Here is a 9,786-nt window from a genome sequence, read left to right as displayed (position 1 = left end):
ACACCCAATTTGAGTTGTGTATTTGTTGGTATCCCATGAACAGGTATTTTCTGTTAGGATCCAGGAGCAGGGCAGACATTACTTTTCAAGTGGAGAATGATTTATTAGCAGGAGGAGGCAAAGCTTTGCTTCAGAACCCTAAGCGTGTGCCCATGTGACTTTATGGCAACATCTAGACATACATTGGGGCTTGGCAGTGGGCACCATCCAGGTACCTTTTATTGCAACAGCATTTTAGGCAACACTGTACATGTACATTACAAGATCTGAGTATCAGCTTGCATCAAAGCTGTAGGTCTTTTCACTGTGCAGTTCTCACTAGAACTAACAAGTTTGTGGGTTCCTCAGTAAATACACTGGAGCAGTTTATCCACATATAGTATAGGCTATATCCAAACAAAGACCATGCATAGTAGTGTATGCTTATAATCCCAGCTACAGGGGAGGCATAGGTAAGCAGATCGCAGCCCCCTGAGCAAAAATGCAAGACCCTGTCTGAAAAATAGAGCCAAAAAAAGGATGGGGGTTTGGCTCAAATGGTGGAGCACCTGCCTTACAAGCAAAAGGCCCTGAGTTAAGCCCCCATACTGGGGAAGGAAAAACAAAAACAAAAACTCCAAATAACTCAAGTGTTGTAGTCACTTACTTTAGAGGGAATACTGTGGTTGGTATTTCACAGACAACTCAGCCCCTAGAGATTGCCAAAGGGGCAGGTCCAATATTTCATGGAATTTATCTTCTGTCTACCAACATGTCTTACTAAGGCATCTAAGGGTACTATTTCCTGTTCACTAGGACCAATTACTGTGATCTCTCTAATGTAGCAGGACAAAGTTATATAAACAAGACCCTAAGATAGTAAAGATCTGCTGTCTCTGACAGCTGAAATTGAGCTGATTGTCTTTGCTACTTGGCATTAAGAAAAAAATGGACTGGGGATGTGGCTTAGTGGTTGAGTGTTTGCCTAGCATGCATGAGGCCCTAGGTTCAATCCCCAGTATGGCAAGAGAGAAAAGTGGTAAGGAGATCAGGAGGTTCATGGTTGAGACTAGCTTTGGCAAAAAGTTAGCAAGACCCCTATCTCAACCAATAGCTGGGTGTGGTGGTGTGCATCTGTCATCCCAGATACATAAGTGGAATGCATAATAGGAAGACACAGGTCCATGTTGACCTGGGCATAAACAGAAAATAACTTATCCAAAAAATAACTAAAGGAAAAAGGACTGAGGGAGTGACTGAAGTAGTAAAGGGCTTGCCTAGCAAGTGCAAGGCCCTGAGTTCAAACCACTGTACGCCTCCCCCTTACTGTTCCCCCCAAAAAGGAAAAGTGATAAGGGAGCCAGACAACAGGCACAAGTTCCCCACAAAGAGACTGGCTCTCAGAGCCCATTAGTATCACTTCTACTGCTTCTGGGCCCATACCAAGAGTTTGTTACCACTATAGCCTAGGGAAGTACATGGCCTGCTGTGGGAAAGACAGCCTACCTAAACAAATCACAAACCTGGATGTAAACAGCAGCATTAACTTCAAAACTGGAAACAGCCTGCGCTTGGACCTCCCTCTGGCTGCTGCACAGGAGGGAGCAGAGATGGCAGATGAGATAGCCAAGGCTCAGATCACCTCATCTGGTGGCAACACAATCTTCAGGAAAGTTATCCACAAAGAAATCGCAGCCAAAATCATTTTCAAGGACTAATGGTATGGTGCTCTCCATGACATTTGCCCTCAAAGACCAACACATTTTCTGGTGATAACCAAGAAACACACTTCACAGAGTTCTGCAGAAGATGGTGACTAAAGTCTTCTTAGACATTTCATGATTGTTGGCAAGAAATGCGCCCGATCTAGACCTGAAGAAGGGTTATTGAATGGCGGTGGATGAGGTGCAGACGGAGGGAAGTCTGTCATGTACATCAATGCATTCTTGGAGGTTGGCCTCCTGCCAAAGTATGTTTGGGAGATAATTTTCCTAGAGAAGGCAATGATTAAGTTTGCAAGTTTTAATATGTTAAGTGGCACACTTAATTTTGTCTGTGTATGGAGACATTGAAGAAATTATTTTTAAAACCATGCCTGATAAAAGACATTGTTGCGTAGTTAACAACTAACTGAAAACTATCCAAAACTGCCTGAGATTGGGAACCCATCAGTAAATGACCCAAGTGTGCATTCAAATTCTTGGTGCTGCTTTTTCTACTTCAGTTCCTATTTGTGGACTCATGGGCACATTCCCTATAGATAGTTGACAGAAGCACAGGTGTGCTCTATAGGTGGATCTGCAACAGTGCTGGCATCATCCAGAAATAGGCACTTGTGAATTACAATGCAGTTTAGGGGTGAAGTTGGCAAAACTTTGGATGGCACATCTGGTGGTCCATCTCCTGAATGGAAAGATGAGTTACTGACCTCCATTTACATGCACTGGGTCATGACTATCCACCTTGTCAACGACAGAAAAGAAAGTCTACAGCAGACTACCCAGAATGGACAATGTGGAGACATATTTTTCCATGTAATGCTTACCAGTGGACCTACACTGTGGAAATGTCCTGTCCTATGGATGTCAGTTAGCCTCTTTCTTTAGCCAACATAGCACCTTCTGGTTTTTTTTTTTCATTTTTCTTTTATTATTCATATGTGCATACAAGGCTTGGTTCATTTCTCCCCCCTGCCCCCGCCCCCTCCCTTACCACCCAGTCCACCCCCTCCCTCTCCCCCCCCCTCAATACCCAGCAGAAACTATTTTGCCCTTATTTCTAATTTTGTTGTAGAGAGAGTATAAGCAATAATAGGAAGGAACAAGGGTTTTTGCTGGTTGAGATAAGGATAGCTATACAGGGCATTGACTCACATTGATTTCCTGTGCGTGGGTGTTACCTTCTAGGTTAATTCTTTTTGATCTAACCTTTTCTCTAGTACCTGTTCCCCTTTTACTATTGGCCTCAGTTGCTTTTAAGGTATCTGCTTTAGTTTCTCTGCGTTAAGGGCAACAAATGCTAGCTAGTTTTTTAGGTGTCTTACCTATCCTCACCCCTTCCTTGTGTGCTCTCGCTTATAGATACCACATTTTCTTAATCCATTTGTCAGTGGTGGGGCATCTTGGCTGTTTCCATAACTTGGCTATTGTGAATAGTGCTGCAAAAAACATGGATGTGCAGGTGCCTCTGGAGTAACATTCTTTTGGGTCTATCCCCAAGAGTGGTATTGCTGGATCAAATGGTAGATCGATGTCCAGCTTTTTAAGTAGCCTCCAAATTTTTTTTCCAGAGTGGTTGTACTAGTCTACATTCCCACCAACAGTGTAAGAGGTTCCTTTTTCCCCGCATCCTCGCCAACACCTGTTGTTGGTGGTGTTGCTAACAGGGGTGAGGTGGAATCTTAGTGTGGCTTTAATTTGCATTCCTTTATTGCTAGAGATGGTAAGCATTTTTTCATGTGTTTTCTGGCCATTTGAATTTCTTCTTTTGAGAAAGTTCTGTTTAGTTCACTTGCCCATTTCTTTCTTGGTTCATTAGTTTTGGGAGAATTTAGTTTTTTAAGTTCCCTATATATTCTGGTTATCAGTCCTTTGTCTGATGTATAGTTGGCAAATATTTTCTCCCACTCTGTGGGTGTTCTCTTCAGTTTAGAGACCATTTCTTTTGATGAACAGAAGCTTTTTAGTTTTATGAGGTCCCATTTATCTATGCTATCTCTTAGTTGCTGTGCTGCTGGGGTTTCATTGAGAAAGTTCTTACCTATACCTACTAACTCCAGAGTATTTCCTACTCTTTCTTGTATCAGCTTAAGAGTTTGGGGTCTGAACATAGCACCTTCTGAATGAGTGCTTACAAAAGGTGGCCTACAGCAGCATGCATGGGTTGAATGATACAGATTTCCTCTCACCAAGGCTTCCCTTGCTTTGCCACTTCTTAGTGCTTGAACAGCCAACAGCATAGGCCAATGCTGAGATGCACACATGGCATTCCATTATGTTCCATAATGTTCCATTATGAACAAGCCAGAGACTTACCCTTAAGAATCTGCTCCAGATATAAATTGCCAATTCCATCATTTCTGGACTTAGAGGATGCCTTATCCATTGTGATGATTCTGTACAACACTGTCTCAGCAGTAGGTATACTTTAAAGCAACAAAAGCTTGGGAATAAGCTAACACTCAGTATTCGTGGACTATACTACATACTCAACTAGAAACAAGTGCCCTGACAGAAGGGTAGAATGGCCAGCTGAAGGCTGTCTTTCATCATCTACTAAAATCACACCTTATAAGTTTGAGGTGCTAATGGTTTATGCCTTAAACCAGAAGCACATGTGTCACAGATGCCAGGGGTTTGAAATCAGCTGACCTCCACACATATCCCTCCCCGTTGTGTCATGTAACACTCTCTCCATCTCTATACATGGCTCCACTTTTTGTCTGCTGGCCCCTAGATGCAAGTTTGCAGCCAAATGGAGCACTTGCTGCGTTCCCTGGTGAGTGTCCCACTTAGGGCAGGACCTCCAACCCTGCACAGTCTAAACTTGGGAGGATAGGAAGCATGAAGTGCCCTTGTGGATCACTGGGAGTGATAGTAAATGGGGCCACTCCTGTTCCTGCTCCTTGGTTTCTAGACCTGTGTATCTTTCTATGGGGAACACAGTGCCACATAAAGGTCTTGAATTTAATGCATCCTAGAGAACAGCACTCCATCTTCACAAATTACTCCCAACTTGACAGTTCAGCTGTGCCTTTAGCATGTTTTCCCAGTGTTCCACCAGGCAGTGCAGTTCCTGCAGCATAAAGTGCACACTGCACTTCCTTGGCTGTCCACTGTTTGAAATGTTATGTGGGGTTCTATGTCTGTGGGACACTTATTCCATCCTTGCTGGCTGACTTTTGGGCAGGAAAGGCAAACCCGTATCTATAATGAGTTTGATCTTGTGAAAATCAACCACCGACTCTTTAATGGGAAACAGGAAGGATTCCAATGGAAGAGTTTCAATATAGTAAAACTGGCTGGTTGCATTCTTTGATTTAGGAGTCATATGAGGAGCTTAGCACTGACTTCTTTTGCTGGCAGGTTAGAAATCTAGTGGCAGGCAGGGAATAGATCAACTTTGGTCACAGAACCTATGCTGTTAGGCTCATGAGTAACTCCCAACTCTACCATGCTGGCTATTTTTTCCTTGTGCCCACCATGCCACAATGAAAGATGCTGTTCAAGGTCAAGTGGCTGAGTCGTTCTGTCTGCTTGGCTGTGTAATGCTTCCATAGGTGCTCTGTGGTGGGCATTAGTATTTACACAAAGACCATCACACTCAGTGCTTATTCCAATATGTCTATCCATGTAACTCTGCCACGGACCTTGTTTCCCAACTTCTGTTTTTCCTTAACCAGTTGTCCAGGCCATCCAACACTGCCTGAGTCCATATATATTCTCACCATGGGATACACACACACACACACACACACACACACAAACACACACGTACGGCTGGGAGCTCTGCCTGAAATTCTGCCTAATGGGAGGATATGCCCTTACCACTATTTTTCAAGACGACCCCTGAGTGTGGCTGCAATATAATTTTCATTTTGTCTCTTCCCTACCCCCCCACCTTTTTAAAGAGGTACTAGAGTTTGAACTCAGCCTCATGCTTGCTAGTCAGGAGGTCTGTTGCTTGAGCCATGCCTTCACCTCTCTATTTTCATTTTGAACTTAACAAACTGAACCAATCATTCTATGAACCAAGCTTGAGATTTTTCCTCCTCTGTCAACAGAGTTCCCTCATATGGTCATAGTCATGAAATGATGGAATCTCAGATACAATAGTGGATGCCATGAGGTTGGACCTGTTCTTTGCAACTCGCTTGGTATCCTCTGTACATTCTCATGCTCAGTATACTGTTTGTTTGAGATAGGATCTAACTAGCCCAGGCTGGTCTCAAACTCTGCTCCTCCTTCCTCAGCCTCCTGACTGCTAGGGCTACAGGCATGTACCTGCTGGCATCTTATACTCAATCTTGAATGGACTACTTCCATCTGATGGGGTTGTTGCTGGGCCCATCTGACCTTATGCCTTGGTGAATTTAACTCATAATGGGCAGTTTTGGCTGCATGGTCACTTGGTGTCTTATGGTCAGGTGTTCCATCTCTATTAGAGTCGTGTGTGTGTGTGTGTGTGTGTGTGTGTGTGTGTGAGTTTCCTGCACCCCCAAGGATATATCACTCTGTTCCAGATGACATGACATAAACTCAAGAGTCTTTTATTATGAATCTCCACTCACTGGGTCATGTTGGAAATCATATTCCCCACCACTGATGACAATATTCCCCACCATATGGCCCAGCCAGTAAAGCTACTTGCACCATAGGCTGGATCTACTGCAGAGGCTTTTCCTGTTCTGGGCTCTTTTCAAAACTGGCAGTCTTCCCAGTCTTCCTTCCCAGTTTGGACAGGGCAAGAACAGCCCTTGTCCAGAACCTGAGGCAAGAACAGCTCAAGAGTCATCAAATGTCTTGTTTTCTTAATGGCAAGAAGTACAAGATATAATACTTGTGTTTTTGTTAGGGATGCCCTAGGTACCTCTAGCCATCAGACTCTTAAAAGAATTAGGATGTAGCAATCCCTGAATTTGGGCAGGGTTTATCTTTCACCCTGGAGCAGCTGTGTATTACCAGGGTCTCCAGCATCTTGCTTATATGGTGACCAACCTAATGTCATTCATGTATAGGAACAGTGTTTTGTTTTCCAGGATAATTTCCAGGCCATTGCCAGGATGTTAAATCTCTTTTATCTTGGAAGATTCCTTGGATGTCATGCAGGCTACACTACCTGATTTTACATTCTAGCTCCCTTCATCAAGCATCCTCATAATCTAGCCCCACTTTCTCACCTCGTGCCATTACATGTTGGGTGGATACAGCTTGCTGTGGGTTGAATTATATCCTCAAAAGGATGTTTAAGTCCCAACCCTCAGCACCTCTAATTGTAGCCTTATTTGGAAGCAGGTCTTTGCAAATGATCAAGTTAAGATAAACTCATCTGGATGTGTCTATGTCCAGTGTGTTTGGTGTCCTTATAAAATGGGGGAAATTTAGAAAAAGACAGGAACACAAGATCATCATATAAACATGAGGCCAGAGATTAGGGCGATGTGTTTTTTTTTTTGGTAGTACTGGGGTTTGAACTCAGGCTCATGCTTGCTAGACAGGCGGTGCTCTACCACTTGAGCCATGCCCTAAGCTTTTGTTGTTTTTGCCTGGAGAACGCCTCAGACCAGTGATCCTCCTACTTTAGGCCTCCCACATAGCTGGGATCACAGGTACATGCCACCATACCCAGATTATTGAGATGGGGGGTCTTGCTACCTTTTTGTCTGGGCTGGCCTCAAACTGAAATCCTCCCATATCTGCCTCCTGAGTAGTTGGGATTACAGGCATGAGCCATTGTACCTAGCTGGGGCAATGCATCTTTAAGCCAAGGAACGTCGCCAGCAGCCACTAGAAGTGAAGAGAGGCATGGATCAGATTCTCCCTTACAGCCCCTCAGCTGGAACCAATCCTGCCCAATACCTTGATCTCATTGTTCCAGGCTCCAGAACTCTTGAAACAGTAAATTTCTATTCAGTAGCCCCTTATGTAATTCTTTATTACTGTAGCCCTAGCAAACGAATGCAGTTTTTTGGAGGGAGTGGGGGGGACTAAAATCCCTACTCTATCTCCTGTTCTAGCTGAATTATGCTGAGTAATAACCATAATTATATGTCTGGTGTCCAGTAGATGGACAAGGATAGGAGGACAAGTGTAGGTTAGCAGGGTGATATGAGCCACATGAACAGGCTCCAAAGGTTTCAGGCATTTTGGGGAGTCAAAATCTTTGAAGGCATCTACCCTGATATTAACAACCCATGTGTCATGGGCCAAGCTTTTCCCAACCTAGCATTAGAGAAACATCTTTTTTGGGCATTTTACTGTTCTTGGAGTTCAGTTGCTCAGGGATACTGATTCCTGGCCCTTGTTTTATCACCCTGCTGCAGGAGATAGGTTTCTCTGTATATAACCAAAGAGACTGGGCTTTCGACTGTCTGTTGCTGGCCATTAGCTGCCCATAGTTTTTCTTCAGATGATCAGTGGTGCTACCCATCCTTCCTTACAACTACTATTTTCACCACATGTGAATGTGTATTTCCCCTGCTAGTGTGCCTCACCCTCCCACCTCAACGTTGGTGACTAGTGCAGCCTCAGACCCCATGCCACCCCCAGCTTAAACTTCAGATTTCTCCAGAAGCAGGTGGTGAGCTGGAGTTTGGTATGGATGCTACCCTGACTTTAGATGGTATCAAGACCTGTGAAAAAAGAGGGAAGGAAGGAAGTTTGGGCAGAAGTACAGTGTGTTTCCCAGGCAAAGGTTTGGGTAGCCTGCTATGGCGTTCAGGAGCAAATAACACAGACCCAACTACCCCTGGAGCACTGGGGCACTTTTAAGCTGCTGAGAATGTTAGTTTTGTGTTTCTAGTCTTTACTGTAAGCCCTCTTAACGATTTTTTCTGTGAAATGAGTGAAACCAGGGAGCAGGGTATTTATTTAGGCTTTTGAATGGCTAGGTAGACCCTTTCCTTATGCCTGGCAGTCTGAAGCTGGGAATTGTCAACCAAGCATTGCCCTCAGCAACTTGTCAGACTGCCCTCATGGCAGCCTATTTTTGACATTTTATGATTACTCTGAGAATACTCCAGCTGCAAGGGCCACTGCAACTGAAGCTATGACTCTTGCTCCAGGAGCCTTGCTCCCATCACACTCATTCCACACAACCTGCATTAGCCTTGGAAGGCAGCAAGAGTCTTGGTGAACTTTAGATGACTCTGCAGGTATTCTTACACAAGATGGGAAAGGGAACCTTCCCAGTTAACTCAGAAAGCCACTAGTGATTGGTCCTTATGAAAGACCTGTGATTGGTGCAAACAGAACTATTTGCATGCCACACCCATGGCACACCTCTGGCTATATAGTAAAGCTGGCTTATTCTGGATGTATTACACGAGGTTTTAACTAAGTGCAGTAAAAAAGTTAGAAAATCAAAAGAAATTTCAAAAACAAAACTCTAAAGTTCTCACACGCATATTACAATGCCTAGTTGATGCGGAGCTCTCGGTCCTATGTTATCATTAGTTGTGTTCAAGTCCTGTGATCTGTGTTTCCCTGTCCTTAATTTTGTGAAAATGAGCAGCTCCAAAGGCAATGTTGCCTAAAAAGCAAGATAAACGTAAATGTGTCCATTTAAGCGATCAAGTGAAAATTTTAGATTCGTTGAAAGGCGGCATGACCTCAGAGGAAGTTGGGCAGCATGCGTCTGCGGTACAGCCCTGCCTTCCAGGCATCCTGAGCTTCTCGGTTCTCCTCCACCGCGTGTCCTCGGAATCACACAACTGCGGGTAGGTGACCAAGCCTCACTGCTGTGCTGGACGTCAGGCCCGATGAAAGGTCTTGCGGACTTGTGGCTGCTGCTTCTCGCAGAAAGGGCTGAGGTGGCGGCAGCAGCAAGAGTGTGGCTTTAATCCCAGGAGCAGAAGGGGGGCGGGGGTCAGGGACGAGAGGTCAGGACAGATGGAGACCGAGACAGGGCCAAGACGGCGGAAGGCGTGTGGACGCGAGGCCCAGTGGAAGCTGGACGGCGTAACGGGAAAAGTGAGCCAAGCGTCCCTGGAGGCCGAGGGTCCGCAGGGGCCCGCAGGTGTGGCGCGCTCCCGGCCAGCGGCTCAATCCTGCGGTGAAGAGCGAGCGGCTGAGCCCGGGGAAATGCCAG

The sequence above is a fragment of the Castor canadensis genome, chromosome 5 (genome assembly GCF_047511655.1).
Source record: "Castor canadensis chromosome 5, mCasCan1.hap1v2, whole genome shotgun sequence".
NCBI lineage: Eukaryota > Metazoa > Chordata > Mammalia > Rodentia > Castoridae > Castor > Castor canadensis.
This window is presented reverse-complemented; position numbering follows the sequence as displayed.